The 20,194-nt window shown below is 42.8% G+C and overlaps 1 protein-coding gene across 2 annotated transcripts in view; it reads right to left on the bottom strand.

The window, feature by feature from the left end:
* SNX24 (sorting nexin 24) overlaps positions 1 to 20,194 on the bottom strand; it is a 161,891-nt gene that overhangs the window by 93,441 nt on the left and 48,256 nt on the right. Inside the window, exon 2 of one of the 2 annotated variants that reach the window (XM_059175745.1) lies at positions 2,232 to 2,305. The exons of the other annotated variant lie outside the window; for it this stretch is intronic. The gene's annotated coding sequence lies outside the window, so the exon portion shown is untranslated. The remainder of the gene's footprint in view (positions 1 to 2,231; positions 2,306 to 20,194) is intronic. 2 annotated transcript variants of the gene reach the window in all.

Below are 20,194 nucleotides of genomic sequence, written 5' to 3' on the forward strand. Positions count from 1 at the left end.
GAAGATGGAAATCCAGACATTGAAGTTGTATCAAAGCACTTAACTCAGTAGTATCTTTTATTTCTTGTTTATCTTTTTTTTTAAATTTCTTGTTTATCTTAAATTTAAGTTAACCCACTTTTTAAAATGTACTGGCACACTAATGTTTACAAACTAAGTCTATCTCATGAAAAATGTATAGCTAAATTTCTGTATTTAACCAATCGCCATCTTTTCTAAATCTATAGAACATACACACACCAGTGCCAAAGACACTCCAGGAGAAGTCTGGAGTCTAACGAGCCTGGGCCTCTGCATGTATCATCATGGACATTCTTCATGAAGAATCAGCTTTTCTAAGCCCATACTTAAGGAGCTGCTGAAGAGGAGGGGGTGGGGGAAGGCCATTCCAAGAGCTTCTCCTATTGATTTCATTTACCCGTAACAAAGAGATTCTTCTAGTTACAGGATATATCATAATCACTTAATTTGTTGAGTCCTTTAAAGATGGAACAGTGGGGCACTTGGGTGGCTCAGTCCTTAAGCCTCTGCCTTCAGCTCAGGCCATGATCCCAGGGTCCTGGGATCAAGCTCCGCATGGAGCTCCCTGATCGGTGGGAAGCCGCTTCTCCCTCTCCCCCTCCCCCTGCTTGTGTTCCCTCTCTCGCTGTCTCTCTCTGTGTCAAATAAATAAACAGCATCTTTAAAAGAAAGAAAAAAGAAAGGGAAAGAAAGAAAAATGAATTGAAGAAAAAGTGTTGACTTGCCAAAAATATAATCATTTTGTAGGTTTTCTGTGGCCGGTATGGGTCATTTTCCCTATGTGGTGTCTGTAGAGAATGAAAAAGGTTAACTCTTAATTCTCGCTGTTCCCGAAAGCCTGTGCTAAATCTACACCTTAAGACTTGTAACACTCCTCCAAAGAGTAGCAAGGATAATGCTTTTCTGCACACTTTACCTCTCCAAGGTTTAGTGCATTAGACATGCACTATGAAATCACCCACATCACCTATACATGAGCAATTTTTCTCTCTCCACAGTCCTAGTTTGCATGCACAAAGAGCCAGTGCAACCCCAAACCTTCTGCCAGGTATTTCCTACACGGCACAACACACAGATTTAAAGACAACTTCCGGATGTTGGACAGAAAAAAAAAAGTGCACAAGATAGGGAACTAATACCTCCAAACATGATTAGTTCATTAGCTTCATTTCGGAAAGCAAATATTCACTTGCTACAAACCAAATATTCACAAAGTCTCCATTATTCCTTGCCATGGCTCTTGCCAAGGTTACTCCTTTACAGACTAAAATTTATAAAAGCAATGAAATCTGAGCACGTGAAAACATTTCCAGACAGGTGAGCTGGTTGGCCATCAGAGATAAATAGTACACCCAACTTAAATATCCTGGGCAGAAGGAAAGAAGAGTTATTTTAGTTCCATTAAATAACTTTTCATGAGCTCTACTGCAAAAGTAAACTGATCTGAAAAGATACACACGGAGAATGGAAAGAGAATAAAAAAATGCACAAGGAAGATTATTTCTCAACAAATATATGAACACATACTGATATGAATTATTTGCTCAACATACCAGCACCAAACTGAAATTGGAATATGACTTTTATTTATTTTTTATTTTTTAAAAGATTTTATTTGTCAGAGAGAAAGAGAGAGAGGGCACAAGTAGGGGGAGAGGCAGGCAGAGGGAGAAGTAAGCTCCCCAGTGACCAAGGAGCCTGATGCAGCACTTGATCCCAGAACCCTGGGATTATAACCTGAGCCGAAAGCAGATACTTAATGACTGAGCCACCCAGGTGCCCCCAAAATATGACTTTTAAAAGTGAAAAAGTAAGGGGCACCTGGCTGGCTCAGTGAGTAGAGCATGTGACTCTCAATCTCAGGGTGGTGAGTTTGAACCCCACATTGGGTACAGAGATTACTTTTTTTAAAAAAGTGAAAAACACATATTTGTAATTAGAAACAACTATAACGACCCAGTATTTAAAGGGATGATACATGACAGCACATTCATATCATGTCTCAGATTTATTAACACAACATGGTATTGTTAACCTTGTTAAAATTTTTAAACAAGCATAGGCTACAAAGAGTACACTTTTTAAAAATTTTTATTTTATTTAAATTCAATTAATTAATATAGCATGTATTGTCAGTTTCAGAGGTAGAGTTCAGTGATTCATGAGTTGCCTATAAAAGAGTACAGTGTTTTGCGTTTTGAAAGACTCACCTAGCTGGCCCAGTCAGAGGAGCATATGACTTGAAGGGTTCTGACTTCAAGCCCCACACTGGGTGGAGGGATTACTTAAATAAAAACAATACAAAACAAAACAAAAAAAGTAAATACATGATCATAACAATGTATGTACATATGTACCAAAAAAAGATGGGGAAAAAAAATACCCAGATGTCTTCAAGGAACAGATAAGGTTTTTTTGTTCACTTTTCAGGGTTTTTTCCCCTAGCAATTTTTCCTCACTGAAGATGGGTATTTCACAGCCTTCTCTAAAATTCTGAGTGAAAATGTCTTAAACGAGAAACAAAAAATTGTAAAACAAATGTCTTGGGTTCCAAGTCCTTCTCTGGCATTGATCAGCCAAAGAGACAGGAAAGTCGTTTCTCAGCTCAATCCCATGCATACTATTTTTCTTATGTATGGCCCCTGCGTATTGCTTGCAGAGGTGTTTTTCTCCAAATGTGCTCTGAGGCAAAGCCTGTACAATGTGCACATTTCCACGTGCTTTACACACTGATGAGGGCCCACAAATGGTAACTTATCTGCAACTAACCGGGCATGCTCACCTCACTGTTCAAAACCACTATCTTCAGGATCAGATTCTGTTCAGTGAATTGCCTTCCATGACCTCTCCCTTAACCAAACAGCAAATCAGTTCTCAAAGCAGATAACCTTGCTCCTCCCCTACTCCTCCTCCACCTTGTGCACAGCTTCTGGCTCTGAAATCAGGGGACTCCATGAAATGGAAGCTCCGGGTTGATCTGGACCAGATTGTGGTTTTCAAAGAGACTAGAACACACGCCTTCTAGCCAGTTTCAGGTTCCACCGGCTACCTTTCCTTCTACAAAATGCTCACCCGTCTTTCTTCCTTGGTCTGAAAGCAAATGCTATCATCTGTATATGACTATTTGCCCGAATTCCCTAGTTTCTAGAGGTTTCTTCTTATGGTAATGAGACACAACCCACTGCCACAGGTTGTGAGCAAACAAACACATGCATTCATTCTCAGGACGGGATGGACGTGACCATCAGTTCCTTATCAGAGGGACTCACCTAGTGATAGAGATAGTGTGGCATGTAGCATCAAGCCCTTTAGCCCTTCTAAGGCTCTCATAACTTTGTACCTCCACAGTACAGGGGCTCAATGACCTGCTGCCCGTGAAGTGTGTGGCCATTCTGGTGCCAGGTGGGGAGGTGAAGCATCCGAGGCCACTGGGACCCTGTCTTGGCTACTGTGCAAATACGTTCTGTCCACCTCACAGTTGAAAAAGAGTTATCAATTTTGTTTTGCTTTTTTTAGTTAACATATTGTATCTCAGCTGTAATTTTTTCCCTGATATCTAAACCATTCTGAGTTGATATCCTGTTGGGATCTCTTTAATATTGTTTCTCAGGGGCACCTGGGCGGCTCAGTGGGTTAAAGCCTCTGCCTTCAGCTCAGGTCATGATCTCACGGTCCTGGGATTGAGCCCCACATCGGGCTCTCTGCTCCTCGGGGAGCCTGCTTCCTCCTCTCTGCCTGCCTCTCTGCCTACTTGTGATCTCTGCCTGTCAAATAAATAAATAAAATCTTTAATATGGTTTCTCAAATGCAGTGAAACTAAAATGACTAGTTTTTCTGGCCACTAAGTCAAAACACAACACCAACCACCACAGAAGCAAGCCATGGGAAGCCCGTCCGCCATTTTCCTGTCCAGGTAATCTTCCTGATTGCAAGATAGGACCCCCAAGTGAGTTTTGTTTTTAATTTGAAGGTATTCTTTACTTCATTAACACAATTCTTCATTTTTTACTTCTTGGTTAGTACCAAGGGGGAAATTCCAGGCTTTAAAGGATTCAAAAGACTTGTATCTAAATCAGACCTGGACTCTCTCCTTGCAACATGCTGATTTACATGAGATCTCTTGGAGTTTCTCTGCTTCCATAAAATGCAGATGCCACTGCCCATCAGGCCTGGGTTTGCCGCTTTGCACAAACAGTCCAAAACAGTTTTCCTGATCTGTTTCAACTTGAAGTGTTGTCAATATATGGATTGTCTTGCTTTCTAATTCAGTGAAAAATCTAGTTTTCCATTAGTCTCTGCCTTTCTAATTTTCGATACAGCTTTACTAAATGTAATTATTACAGGCAGATTCAAGAAAGCAATTACTGAGCTACTGGTTTGTATCTCTGAAGTCTTAATAAGTGGCAAAAAGTTGTAACTGCACCTAGAGCATAAAATAAATTTTTCTACAGATTAGACATATAGACCCTTGGATTTCTACGTGGAGAGACCTATTTAAAATAGCATATAAAGTGTGCTCTCTTAAAATGCACGTCTTCATCCTTGTTTAAACTTTATTCAAAGGCAGTGCTAAAGAGGAAGTTCTAAAGAGGAAGAAATGACATTTCTGAAATGTCCCTCTGCTCTTTCTTCAGGACTCTGTGACTTTGGTAAACCACTTCATTTCCTGGATTTCCTTTTTCCCTCCATCTGTAAATATGTGAGAATGTTAAACTAGACGGCCAACAAGTATTCTTCCAGCTCTATGAAATATTTATTACGAAATATTTATTAAATTTATTAATTTAATTATTATAATTATTAAATTTATTAAATTCCTAATTCCTGCTAAGTTCAGTAACACACACAGGACAGGACTTCTAAGGCTTAAAATTGATACAAGAAGAAAGATATAATTAATATAAACCAATATATGGAACTGTTAACCCAATGATATAAACCAAATTTTCCAAAATGCCTATTAAGCAATAGCTGTAGATATAAATGGGGGATACAACTTCTTTGGGAGTCATCCAAATTACAGACTTTGGCTTTCCATTTATCGGCAAATAGTGGAGCTTTCACTATGGGTCAGTTAACACTGGTCTTGGGCAAACAACAAATTCTATGAATGGTACCACCATCCCCAAGCTAAAATGCCTCTGAGACATTGAACAGTCACATACCAATCAGTTAATTGTCCTTATCTCACTATGGTGATATTATTTAATAATTCACGAGTGGCACAAGGAGCAGGTGAATGTCATCATTTTGCAGAAAAGAAGACTAAGGATCAGAAAAATAAATGACTTTTCAAAAGCCTCATAACCATGCAGCGGTCTGCTCTCCACAATACCATCATGGGTAGCCTTTTTGCAAAATTAATTATTGAATAAAGCCATAGGAGTCCTTGTCCCTGTGACTTTTTCCACTTTCTGGAAAAATCTTCATTGTTCTTAACATTTTGGTTTGTCGGCATCATTCAAAATAGTGCTGATTATTTACCTTGAACACCATACAGCGGCAGCAACCATTCTAAATTTTAGATCAATTTCAATGATACGTAAAGAACTTCACTTCATGATTTCTAGAATGTAGGCTGATGGATTTTGGACAGAATCCAACATCAAGGATGTTGGAAAGTGATGATGAGTGTTCTCACTACCACCATTATCTGCAAACTGAAAGCCAGCCTGCAGTGGTTTCTTCAAATCCTCCTCCATTAAGGTGGGACAAGAAAGTGCAGAGCTGGGCGTCTAGGTAGCTCAGTGGATAAAGCCTCTGCCTTGGGCTCAGGTCGTGATCTCAGGGTCCTGGGATAGAGCCCCACATTGGGCTCTCTGCTCAGCATGGAGCCTGCTTCCCCCTCTCTCTCTGCTTGCCTCTCTGCCTACTTGTGATCTCTCTGTCAAATAAATAAATAAAATCTTAAAAAAAAAAAAGAAAGAAAGTGTGGAACCACTGGAAAAAAAAACTAAAAACAGAAGCAAGCAAGCCAACAATATGTTTCTTCCTTAATTCTATAATGAAATTGAAAACCTGTATACCAGGTCCGTACTGAGTCACCCATCTAAAGGTGTACTGTGCTGGGTCTGGATGCCACAGTTTCAGAATGTCATTGTCACATGAGACAGTCTTTTCTGTGGAGAAGCCACCACAAGGCCTGAGGTTTATCCCTATGGCACCTGAGGAGCAAGGAGGTATGTTTAGCCCAGGGGAAGCGGACTGTAAGTATTTGTAGAGCAAATGAGAAGGGATTGCTGTGAAGTTTTGTCGATCCCAATAACAAAATTAAGACCAGCCAGTAAATTTTCTGTACAGTCTAGGACCAAGAAAAAGAATCATGACTTGGAGTTTGCCATGCAAGCATAATGACCCAGCATCCCAAATCACCCACCAGATAAGGCTGAACTGACAGTTTCCAGGCAGCTTATGTAAGGAGGGATTACAATTCAACCCAGTTTCTGGCCAGAGATTGTATTTTGGGAAAACAGACGACATGCCACTGTTAAGTAAACAGCCTCTTCCTTTAAAGTGAGTCAACCAGGGCAGGCGTGTCATTAAGCCATAGGAACACCCAACGTAGAAACTGAGATGGATAGAGTCAAGGCCCCACATCTATTATTCAAAACAAAAGCATTTTACAAGGAAGCACCGAGATTGGGACTCAGCGTAAAAGCTCCTAAGATACAAAAGCACTAGCAATTATAAACACGGAACCTGAAAGAGTCGCTTGAGAGAATTAAGACAAATGGGTCAACATTAACTTCTAGCCTTAAACACCAAGACAGCAGAGAAGGGCTTTGGATGATCCCTAAAAAAGGGCACGAGGAATGTGCCAGAAGGAACCAATCCCACAGAGGAGCAGGAGACAGAACACAGAGATCCAGGTCTCCCTGGAAGGAATGTCGGGAGCACATTTTCCTCAGGCAATCAGAATGAGCAAGTCACATGCGTGGACACAGACTACTAATAAAGAAACAAAACCCAGACAGTGGAAAGTTCTGTGAGTCTTGTCTTAATTCCAATATTAAGTAGCCATAGATAAGAGACACATCACTTGCCTTCACTTCTGGCTACAGTTTACTTACTCAGTAAGAACGTATGGATCACCTCTGCGTGTCACCATGGGCTAGATGCTGGGGACACAGAACTAACAGCACGACACGCAGTCTTACAAAAGCTCCTAAGGCAAGGGCAGATGGCCAAGAGAGCATCTAACACCACAGCCAGATAGGCCTCAGTTTCTGAGAAAGCCAAGAAGACCAGAGACCTAAGGGGGAGCTGAGTCTGAGGGGAAGGTTCATTTAACAAAAGTAGCAGATGCACTTGAGCAACTGGGACCTGGGGTGAAAGGACCGAGAGCAGCCCGTAGGGAGGCAGGGGCCAGATCATGCTGGGCCTCTTGGGCCACATTAATGACCCCCTGACCTTTACCAAATGAGCAGGAGCTGCCTGGATGAGATGACCCACAAGAATCCCTCTGACTGCAAAATAATGGATTCTAAGAAGTTCGGAGAGATGGAGGAGATGGAGTATGAAGGTGTTGATGTCTTTTCCAAAGGACACATCAAAAAGTTAATATTTCTTAACTTGTTCATGTAAGCACTTAGTAATTACACCATGGTGAATTAAAAATGGACTCAGTCATACAACAAGTTTAAAACTGGGCCCTTAGGGCATCTGGGTGGCTCAGTCGATTAATCATCTGCCTTTGGCTCAGGTCATGATCCAGGGTCCCTGGATCAAGCCCCACATCAGGTTCCCTACGTAGTGGGGAACCTGCCTCTCCCACTGCCTGCAGCTCCCCCTGCTTGTGCTCGCTCTCTCAAATAAATAAATAAATCTTTAAAAAAAAATACCCTGGGCTTTTAAAAGTTTGAAAAACAAAACAAACCAACTAGATAACTAGATATTTTTAAAATGACGTCTGGAGGACGTTTTAAGAGCCTTCTCGTCAAAGCCTTCTCTCCCTTCCTCATCCATGAAAGACGGAGAGAAGGCTGCTCTGCAGTTACGAGGAAAGGACAGAGCAAACCACTCTAGGTCTGTGGGCTCCAGTCTGAGGAGGGGAGGCGAGGGAGCTAGGGGTCCTCCAGCTCACCCGCTAGGTGTGGAGCCCCCTCCTGGGCAACAGAAGCAATGCAACTCAGCTGCCTGCAGGTGTTCACAGAGGAAACATCAAGAAAACCTAGGAGCACGAGAGCGGGAACAAGGAAGAGGAAAAGGCAGAGGGACAATCACCATTTGCCTCATCAAAGCAAATGGACACAGCAATGCCAGAATCACCAGCGAGGTTAACCCACTGAGGGAGCAGAATTGTGAATGAGGGGAACTATCTGAGTTGTCCCATGAAAGATACTGTGCGGGAGAACAGTGATGTCCCCAGATTAACTCCACAGGCTAATCTAATAATAGGGCTCTATATAGAGATGGGCCATAATCTATAATCTCCAAGTTAGGGTTCATCAGGCTAAAGCAATGTCATCTATTAGTGACAGGGATTACATGTTACAATGTTCAACTTTGGATTCCAGTCAAAACTTTGCAATGACGAGGCTGGTGACAGGCCTCCAGTGCCTAAGAGGGGAGTTCCAACCAAGATCCCGGTTCCAAGCTGGGAGAAGGTGACGTGGTTGTGGAGATTCAGCAAACGTATCTGCAGCCTATTCATGCATTGTAGAAACTGCCTCAAAGCACGGAGAAGGTTCGGAGGCCAGTCGTAGGAAAGGGGACCGGCAGGGAGCAGACTGAATATAATAACCAAAACGGTTTCCCATGTGTGTGTTAGCGGCTTCCCCCCCAACCCCACTTCCACTGAAATCTGATTGAAGGGGGACATGGTCAGGATTGCCCACCCTGTCTCTATCCTCACTAGAGCTGCCCCTACCTAAACCCCTTACCCCCATCCTCTTGCTCATCAAAGCCTGTCAGATTCCAGGATGGAGAAGTAGTGGGGATGGCCCTAATTTGGAATCTCTTCCCATATTCTTACAACCTTGGTCTTGAAATTAAGAGGAAAAGAATCTCAAAAGTAAAAACGAAAATACACAAGAGGAGAAATGGAGTGGACACGAACAGAACAGCCTGGCCTGTAGCCCAGAAGGGGAAGGTCTCAAGGCACTCAGACACTAGGCAGAGTATCTCAAATCCTGAACGTCACAATGGCAGGATTAATGTCTTAAAGCAACTTTGTTCTGCTGGATTTTTTCAATTAAGTTTCCCATCGTCAAAGTAAACCTTATCTCTGGTGATTTTCTTAACTTCCTAATCTTCTGCCTTTACAGCTGTTATTCCCAAGAGTGAAGTGATGGTCGACTATTTATAGGATAAACTGATATCTTTTAGCCTTGAACCTACAAGCTCTCAGTCCATTCTGGCCTCAATGCTGCATTCCTCATTAGGGAAAAAGGCATGCCCTAGAAAGAATTATTCCATTAGGTAGTTTGCACAAGATAACCACCCCAGTGTAATCTCGTGACTACTATAGGGTCTGCCTCTGAATATAAGTCATTCCCCCCCCCCACCCCGCAAGTACAGTTGACCTTGGAACAACACGGGTTTGGTCTGCACATGTCCACCTACCTGTGGATTTTTTTCAAATACAGCACAATAAATTTATTTGCTCTTCCTTATGATTTTCTTTAAAGTCTTCTCTAGCTTCCTTTATTGTAATAATATACTATGTCATACATAGAGCAGACAAAATATGTTAGTTGACTGTTACCGGTAAGGCTTTGGGTCTTCAACAGGCAAGTTGGGAGTTCAGTTCTGGGGAGTTGAAAGATATAGGTGGCTTTTCAACTGTGTGGGAGAAGCCGGCATCCTGAACCCCTGTGGTGTTCAAGACTCAGCTATATTTATTAAATATTTTTATGAGCCAGACTCTGAGCTGAACACAGGGGGCAGCGAAAGAGGCCTGGTCTTTCCACCACGGAATTCAGAGCAAACAAAGAGATTAACCCATGGTAAGTACAAGACTAAGGTGAGAGTGGGAGCTGGAAGGAGTGTGCTCCATGTCAATGTCATCTTACAAAGGAAACCAGCCTGTTGGGGACAGTGAAGGACACCCAGAGATTTCACACTGCACTTTACTGATGCAGGCAGGCACCAGCTTAAGGCAACCATCCCCATAGGATACACACAGCCCTGTGGTGTATAGCTCTCTCCACTCTGATACTCATGCCACACTTCTCTCAGGAGACCAAAGACGTGGGTTCAAATCCCACCTTTCCCATTTACTGGCCATGTGTCCACTGTAAATTATTTAAGCTCACCGTACATCAGTTTTTCCACCTGTTAAATAGAGATAGCATTTTCCTTGTGAGGATTTGAATAAGATAATATTTATAAAGTACTCAGTACCGTGTCTAGCACATGGTAAGCGCTCAGCAAATAATAGGTCATGACTTTATCACCTGAGTGTCCCTGAGTTTTAGTCAATGATATTAAAATGATATAAGCTAGTATTTAACAACCTCTCATTCTAATATACCCGAATGCCCTTCTTTAGCTTTGTTAATGAAGAAGGTACCCAGGGTGCTCTTTGAATGTGCTTGGTTCATAGGTAATGACTGCCTTTCTTTTGGAGCATTGAAGACAATTTTCAACGTGAAATAAATAAATGTCTTAGTAATTCAGTATCTCACACAGGTAATACATTCTTTTGATTTTAAAAGCTTAAAAAAAAAAAGATATGAAATGCTAAACAGTGACATCTCCCTTGAAACCCGGATCACGCTTCGACCAAATCACACGTGTCACTCTGTCTCTGGGTACCGACCACGAACAGTCCTTCCAGCCCAGCTACGTGCATTTGTGAACCGAGTCAGTCTTACGTGCTTCCCTTCTACACAAAAGGCCCACATTCCACATTCATCTCTCTCTTGCTTTTTAACTTAGCAGTGGTCCTCGGCAGTCTCTCCGTGTGAGGACATATACTTTCCCTCCTTCTCCTGCTCCCTAATAGCCCATTGCGTGGGTACTGTTACAATAAATGTCTTTTTGGCTACATCTCTTTCTGGACCGACACAAAGTTTCCTAATTATAGTTTTGGCAGTAGGTGATGGAGAACATGGACAGAAATACCCTATTTTCACTTGACTTCATTGTTCTTAGTCAAAAACTAACAGCAACCAATTATTCTTGGTAGAACTCATATAAACAATCTACACAAGCACTATGCTATTGTTTACAATAATAATTTCTCCCTTCAATTATTTTAAAACATCTGTTCTGCATTTTACATGTCCCAGGATCATTTTCCTTCGTGTGTATACGGGAAAAGGGCCGGCTGCTGGCATCCAATCAGTTACCCCGAGATGTCAGCTGTCAACCACGTCTCGCGCAGCAATTTCCCTCTTCTCTCTCCCTTCCCACTCCGGGTGAGCTGTCAAGTTTCTAGTTTCTGACGTGCATTTACATCACTCAATGACATCTGACAGCAGTGAAAGGCCACAGAAAACTGCTTATTGATCAGAGCAAAACTAGTTGACGGAACAGATGAGGTTGTATCACAGAAATGCAGCCACATTCAGGTGATGACATTTTGCCCCCCGTACACAAGAGCTTAATGGAATACAACTTCATTATATCCTGCCACTAGTACTTACCGCCCCAACCCCATCTCCTGACTGTTTTGTCTACGTGGTGATGAGGACAATCTATTTGTGCTGGTATCAATGGATTCCTAAGCTGATTTGTCCATGAACACTTGCAAACTACTTGTGAATCTGTCCTGATAAATGCACCAAGAGACACTGAAATCTCAATCTTACTAAAATCTAATTGTGCTGTCCTTTCCAAAAGAAAAATGGAATTACCACTTAGTGAGCTGTAACTGCTCAGTGGAAAACTTTTATGCCACCGGGTAAAGAAGTTTAAATGGGTGTTTCTTTGATGCTTGTTACACTGTCAGGGGGAAAAAATGGGTACCTTGAAAAACACTTAAAACTTATAAACCAGAGAATATAGGAATTTCTAAGAACTAAAATACCAGATTAAGGCCCTCTGCATACAAATTGTTCCTTTCAGTTCTGAAGAGAACGGTTGTAACTACCTGCTATTTCCACGGCATTGAAGACAGATGAGTGTGAAATTTAAATCAGTACATGTCTGGGATAGGGGTCATTAAGCCAAACTCCCAATATTTTGTCATACACACAGGAAAAGAAAAACACCACAAGGGACAAAATTACCAGTCCTCCCGGACTTCTAGGGGGAAAAAAAAAAAGAAAATTTCACCCTGAGAGTTGTCTGGCCCTTATCATTCCTTTTTAATTCCTCCTTTGAGTTGGGAGTGGTCTCCCGATATACGAATTCCCAGACACCGCGCGCCTCCCAACCAGGACACATCTGCATCCTCTTTGGACTTATTTTTCCATAAGTCGCTTTTCTAGTTCAATAAAATGTAAAGATAACTTTAAGATGAGTATGAAAAGAAATATATATTTTTTAAAGATTTTATTTATTTATTTGACAGGCAGAGATCACAAGTAGGCAGAGAGGCAGGCGGAGGGGGGTGGGGAGCAGGCTCCCTGCTGAGCAGAGAGCCCGATGTGGGACTCGAGCCCAGGACCCTGGGATCATCACCGGAGCCAAAGGCAGAGGCTGTAACCCACTGAACCACCCAGGAGCCCCAAGAAATATTCATTTTTAAGGTGTGTTTCTTGCTGAACGTTCTGAGGCTGAAGCCAGCTCTTTTCCTTATAGAGAGACTGGCTGAAAGTGAAGCCAAGTTAAAGCTTCTGGAGAATTTTCTAGGGGACTAGAGGACACAGTATAGGATGAAAAGTTACATGAGAAAGAGTAACTTTCTTGCTTACAAATCAGTATGATTTAAAACACAGACCCCACCGATCTCTGTCTGTAGCACCAGCGGCCTGTATCCAAGTGCTGGGAAGGCAGCTGTAGGACAAAGAATGGGCAGGTGCCCACGGCTGGCCGTAGGTTCGAATCCTGTCCGTCCCACTTACTGTGTGACCCTAGCCAAGTTGTTTAGCCTCCACGGACTGCCCCACTCGCCTCTCATCTATAAAAGGAGATGCTGAGAGCAGATGAACCTTAAAGAATGGCTTTTGGAAATAAATGAGATCATGCATATAAAGTACCTCCCATCTTTTCCGACCCTAAGAAAGTGGTTAATAAATGTTAAATCACTATGGTCTATTCCTTCCTATCTCCTTACAGAGACTTTCAGTTAAAAGCATTTTCTTAGGGATGCCTGGGTGGCTCAATCTGTTAAGCCTCTGCCTTTGGCTCAGGTCATGATCTCGGGGTCCTGGGATGGAGTCCCACCATTGGGCTCCTTGCTCAGCGGGAAGCCTGCTTGTCACTTTCCCGGCTTGTGCTCTCTCCTTCTCCCTCTCTGACAAATAAATAAAATCTCTAAAAAAAATTTTTTTTCCCCCCTTAGGGTAGAGAGCAAAAGAATCTCAAGGCATAGAGCACAGGAAGAAAAGAAAGAAGTGAAGAGAGAAGCAAAGAAAACCCCATAGACTAACCAAAAAATGGAGTCTGAGCGATAGGAGGGTCTTCAGACATACTGCACCAGCTTCCCATTGTCCCCTTACCAAGCTCCATCCCTCCCTCTGGCCCTTCTGTTCCCCTTTCTCTCTCTTTCTTTCTTTCTCCCTTTTTTTTTCTTTCTCTTTTTTCTTCCAGGCAAAGGCCACTGCTCTCCTCTGGCCTCCAGTAACACTCCATTCAAACTGTGACCTGCTTTGTGCAGGGGCCTCCCCCTCAGACCTGAGCCTGGCTGGAGACACACTGCCCGGTCAGCATGCACAGAGCAGAGCTGGCTGGGTGATCGCACACCGACCAATCCCCCGCCCAAACCCAAGCCCGCACCACCAGGACTCCAGCGGGGAAGTTACAGGGGTCTGGACAAGGGACTTTCCACTGTAGCTGACTTTGTACTTACAGTATCAGCTTCCTTCAGGAGAAATAGTCAACAGAAAAGCAGAAAAGGGTGAAGGGTGTTTATTTCAAACATGCTAAACGTTTCAAGAAATAGTCTAAGCTTTGCCATTTCATAAATCACACCATATAAAATGCTTCAGCTGCATTCTTCTGTACAGTGAGATCACAAGCAGAAAATCTTCCTTCTCAATCACCCACGCCAAAGCATACGCCTTAAGGCACGTGTAAACTCAGGGCTTCCTAACCACAGACCACGTGTTATTTTCCAAACACTCTCGCCTCACGCACACTGTGACCTAAGCCTGAATGGAAACAAAAAATGGACTCAAATCAAATCTGTTTCGCTGTACTCACAATGATTACGGTACAAAACAACTGGAGGTTATAACCGTGGAACGGGCATGATGACAGACGATAGACATAGCCAGCATGGTGGAAGGCAGGGCAAGCCAGGCGTGGGGTGATAAGTGGGCAGAGTGACCATGTACCCCATCTTCCCCGCCCCCGATTTTTCACTACTAACCCAACACAATGATCCGTGCTGCCACCTTTTACTTCCAAAAGTACGTCACTTTAGATGGTAAGTTATGTGGTCACCTAACCACGGAGAAGAACGCCACCCCGTGCTTAGAGCTCTTCATAGATACATGCTGTTTTTGGGACTCCCTGCCTGACGTGCCTTTGACTTTATATACACATCCACTCCCTGACGCTTAACCGTTACTCCGATTCTCTCTCCAGGGCATAACAGAGGCCTTGCCACAGAGTAGCTACTTAATTGCGGCTGAATGATTAATCCTGAGACATCTACAACTCTGTGGACCAGATGATGGGTCTGAGTTTAACAAGGAAAAAAGAGGGGGCGCCTGGGTGGCTCAGTGGGTTAAAGCCTCTGCCTTTGGCTCAGGTCATGATCCCAGGATCCTGGGATGGAGCCCCACATTGGGCTCTCTGCTCAGCGGGGAGCCTGCTTCCTCCTCTCTCTCTCTGCCTACTTGTGATCTCTGTTAACAAAATAAATAAATAAAATGTTTAAAAAAAAAAAAAGGCAAAAAGAATGGTCAGGTGAAATTCATCTACATTTGAAATCTGAAGGAATGTCCCGGAACCTGAAAACCATAATTACACACATAATCGTACAGACAGACAGGAGTAACATCTGAGCTGGAAAATGAGAACAGTAAACTTGTGCTCAGAAAACCTGGACAGATCTCCAAGCAGGTGTTTCCAGGGCCAAGCTGTGATGTTCTATTATAAAGATTTTTGGATGCAGTTAACCGGAAGTACCTGTATTTACCAAACTCCTGAATGAGTAGCTGATTCAGGGCAAACCCTAACCAACACAGTGAAGATCCAGAATCACGGGCTTCTCATGGGCACTGGCACCATGAACCCAAATGTCAGGAACTAAGGCACTGACCTGCCAGTCCCCCATCTCCTTCCATTTTCCAGTCCTTGCAGATGCCCTCAAGATGAGATCAGGATTCTTACCTATTAAAACAAGCCAACTAATCCTGAAATCAAACTTGTCTATGGTAGTCCTGTTTTACATCCATACGGCCGGAATGGGGCTATATATACACTGTGTGTTCTAGCATACAGTTCCACAGAGGACATTCAGGACTTGGAAGTTGTCTGAACTGAAACATCTCTGTTCTTCCACACTTTCTTAAAATGCCTCCTGGGAGCTAATACCCTCCCCAGGCCTCTAAGAGCTGACTGTGTGACTGGTGAGAGTTGGGGGTGGGGGATGTGGTGTAGATGCTGATGGCCACTGGGAGTGTGCCCGGGGCACTGGGATGTCTTCAACATATACAAACCGCTAAAGCAGAGGCATTTTTCCCAATGAAACTCCAGGCAGTTTAAGTCAAAGTCAAACAAAAAACAAACCTCAGATTTAATATCGATGAAAAAACATTTAGCATTCTTAATTATGTTCCCTTGGCCACAAAGTATTGTACTGTTTTTCATTTCATTTCATTTCATTTTTTTTTTTAAAGATTTTATTCACTCATTTGACAGACAAAGATCACAAGTAGGCAGAGAGGCAGACAGAGAGAGAGGAGGAAGCAGACTCCCCGCCGAGCAGAGAGCCCGATGCAGGGCTCGATTCCAGGACCCTGGAATCATGACCTGAGCTGAAGGCAGAGGCTTTAACCCACTGAGCCACCCAGGTGCCCCTCATTTCATTTTTTTTAAAGTAAGCTCTATGCTCAATGTGGAGCTCAGACTCATGCATGATATTCCAAGGGAGCCAGCCAGGCACCCTACAGAGTTCATTTTTTTTTTAAATTTTTTAATTTTTAAAAATATTTATTTATTTATTTATTTGACAGACAGAGATCACAAGTAGGCAGAGAGGCAGTCAGAGAGAGAGGAGGAAGCGGGCTTTCTGCTGAGCAGAAAGTCTGATGAGGGGCTCGATCCTAGGACCCTGGGATCATGACCTGAGCCGAAGGCAGAGGCTTTAACCCACTGAGCCACCCAGGTGCCCCCAACCCTCAGTTTGTTTTGTGAGATTAACAGTCTCTTATGGTTTATGTCCCTCCCAATCCCATCTTGTTTCATTTATTCCTTTCCTACTCCCCCACATTGCCTCTCAACTTCCTCATATCAGGGAGATCATATGATAATTGTCCTTCTCTGGTTGACTTACTTCACTTAGCATAATACCCTCTAGTTCCATCCATGTTGTTGCAAATGGCTAGATTTCATCTCTTTGGATGGCTGCATAGTATTCCATTTTATATATATATATATATATATATATATATATATATATATATATCTATATCTATCTCACATCTTTTTTTATCCTGAATAGAATTTTCAAACCCAGGAAGTTTTTGTCCATATGTTTAATGTTGAATTTTATTTCTTAATGATCCTTAAATTTTGGTGCACCATAGTATATCTGTCCCATGTTCTATAATTAAAAACATTATTTTTCTGTGAATCTGTTTGAAGAGAGAATGTTTCTAAATTTTTATGCTTTTGATAACCTCCTGCATTTGTGGCATCAATCGATTTGGTGGACTCTTTTTTATAATTAAAATGCTCCATTTTCTCTGCAGGTATGTTCTGGTTTTCTTCTTTTCCTAAGTATACAGTACTTTCCAATAACTACATTAAAAGATGTATAAATATAATGTATATTAAATTAAAAACAAGAATTTATGAATATTGTATCTAGTTGGTCCTAGAGTTAAATGGTATAGTAGGGACAGGAAATACTATGTTTGGTTTTTGCATCCTAAATTCTTGAGTTACATGGGTTAAATCTAAAATAGTTTTAACTTTAAAAAAAAATTTAATTAAGTTTTGTTTTCAGTGTGGGGCTTAAACTCACCCCTCTCAGATCAAGAGTCACATGCTCCTTATGGAGTTAGTCAGATGTCCCAGGTGTAACGTAGTTTTAAAAACTAGAGCAAGAAAAGCTTGAGAATGATAGGTTGTTGAAATCACACAATTTCCAAATGGAATCATTAAATTCCATCCCATCATTAAAAAATATGGGTCTGTTTCTTAATTTTTTAAGGTTATTACATGTTTTTAAAGGTTTATTTATTTGAGAGAAAGAGAGTGTGCACGCATGAATCGGGGGAGGGACAGATGGAGAGAAGCTGAAACAGATTGGGTACTGAGCAAGGAGATGACTGAGGGCTCAATCCCATGACCCTGAGATCATGACTTGAGCCAAAATCAAGAGTCTGATGCTTAACTGACTGAGACGCCCAGGTGCTCCTTTATTTCTTTATTTGAGAGAGAGAGAGGGAGGGAGAGCTCGGGATTGGAGGGTAGAATCTCAGATACCCTCCCTGCTGAGCATAGAGCCCCACAGACAGTTCCGTCCCACGACTTTGAGATCACAACCTGAGTGGAAACCAAGGATCCAACGCTCAACGAACTGAGCCACCCAGGTGCCCCAGGTTACAAAATGTTTTCATGCCTTTTTATAAATCTAAAATTATATGCTTCTTGGCTTGAAAAAATGATCTTAAAGTTATACTTTTGTCTCTGTGTTATAAACTCTTAAATTATTAGTGATTTACATAGTCATCAGATAACCCAGCTTCGTGTATTTAATCCAATTCAACATGCTGTTTACAAAATGAACTCTGGGGGCACTTGGCTGGCTCAGTGGGTTAAAGCCTCTGCCTTCGGCTCGCGATGCATAAAGCACAGTCTGCAGGTCCCAGCTCGCAGACCAGTGGCAGACAGGCTTGTTCAGTGATTGTCACAACAGTGCAAGAGTTGGTAGGAGAGAGACGTAAGCAGGGAACATGAAAAGCACAGAGGTGAGTGCAACCAACTCCATCGGGGGGAGGGAGGCAGGAGATTCAAAGGAGCAAGTCTGTGAGCTGGACAATGGTTCTCCATATACAGGGCTCACATGGAAAGACAATGATTATCCTCCTGTTTTATGCTGCGCCCGAGCAGACGATGGTGCCTAGACTCAAAGATATAGAAAGCAAAAGAACATTTTTTTGGTTTGTTTTTGGAAGAGATAAAGAGAGAATGGACAGGGACAGTTGGTTGGACGACTGCCTTCAGCTCAGGTCATGATCCCGGAGTCCCGGGATCGAGTCCTGCATCGGGCTCCCAGCTCCAGGGGGAGTCTGCTTCTCTCTCTGACCTTCTCCTCTCTCATGCTCTCTCTCCCTGTCTCTCTCTCAAATAAATAAATAAAATCTTTAAAAAAAAAAAAAAAGAGAGAGAGAGAGAGAATGGATATAATGAAATGCATGGAGGACATCCTGAACGGAGACTGGAAAGATACCCAGAGGCAGGCAGGGAGTAAGAGGAAGACAGGACAGGATGATTCCAAATGAGCCCCTACAGGGGAGAGTCCTGGATCAGGCATCAGCTGGCCTCTGTCATTACCTCCAGAGGCTGAGGTCAGATAGAACAGGAGCCCAAGATGCTCCAAGGGAAAGGGCGGAGGGTCAAGATTCTGGAAGATAAATTTATGAACTCCAAAGAGCAATGACAGGAGAACGAGTCAGAGGTCAGGGAAACCTTGAGTGTGGAGTAAGAGTATGTGAAAGACACAGCGGGAGGAATGAGGCCCAGGATTTGGGCAGTAATGGGGCCAAAATGCCCAAACACCTACTTACTCCACGCCAGCCCCTCTGCCTCAGGCTGGTCTTCCCTAAATTCCAAGACCCCGTATTATCTCTTTGTATTTTAGTCCCAGCCATAAGCTAGTTTTCATTGTTGCAACTATAATCTCTTCAAACAGCCTATATGCTTGTGGGAAAGAAACTGCATTTTATGTATCTTTGACACCCCCCTCAGTGTTACCCACAGCACACGGCAGACAGTGAGGACCTAAGAGAATCTCGCTCAATGAAAAGAAAACAAGCCCAATTTCAAGCAATCCAAAACCAAGGTAACATGGAATAACCCCTCATAACACATATTAGCAGTATTTTGTCTTTGTAAAATATCTAGATCACTTCCCCCCCAAATTAAGGAGCAGCATGGGATACCTGTTGGTTAAGTGTCTGCCTTTGGCTCAAGTCATGATCCTGGGGTCCCAAGATGGAGTCCCACATCCAGCTCCCTGCTCAGGGAGCCTGCTTCTCCCTCTGCTTGCCGCCCCCTCCCCCCAGCATGTGCGCGCACACTCTCTCTCTCTCTCTTTCTGAGAAATAAATAAACAAAATCTTTAAAAAAAATAAAGGAGCAATACTTTTATTAGTAAAGGAATAAAATTATGCTCTCGGGTCTTTGACAGATAAGATTTTACCCTTCTCCAGTTATACTTTCTAACACCACACAATACCCATTTCCATATGGCAACACAGAATTAAATTTGAACATACTTTCTAATGCATATATTTGCACGGTCTCAGTTCTTAATTTTTTAAAAGATGGATTTATGTATCTCCCGAAAGAGAGAGAGTGCATGTGTGGGGGGAAGGGGCAGAGAAAGAGAGTCTCAACCAGACCCCTCCCCATTGAGCATGGATGCCCAATAAGGGCTCAACCTCATGACCCTGAGATCATGACCTGAGCTAAAACCAAGTAGGACACTTAATTGACTGAGCCACCCAGGCACCCCATGCTCTTAATTTTTTAAAGAAGGTCTTATAGAGGTGCCTGGGTTGCTCAGTGTGGTAAGCCTCTGCTTTCAGCTCAGGTTATGATCTCAGGGTCCTAGGATTGAGCCACACATCAGGCTCTCTGCTAAGCAGGGAGTCTGCTCCCCCACCCCACCCCACCGCCTGCTGCTCTGTCTATTTGTGATCTCTCTCTCTGTCAAATAAGT

The sequence above is a fragment of the Mustela lutreola genome, chromosome 5 (assembly GCF_030435805.1).
Source record: "Mustela lutreola isolate mMusLut2 chromosome 5, mMusLut2.pri, whole genome shotgun sequence".
Lineage (NCBI taxonomy): Eukaryota > Metazoa > Chordata > Mammalia > Carnivora > Mustelidae > Mustela > Mustela lutreola.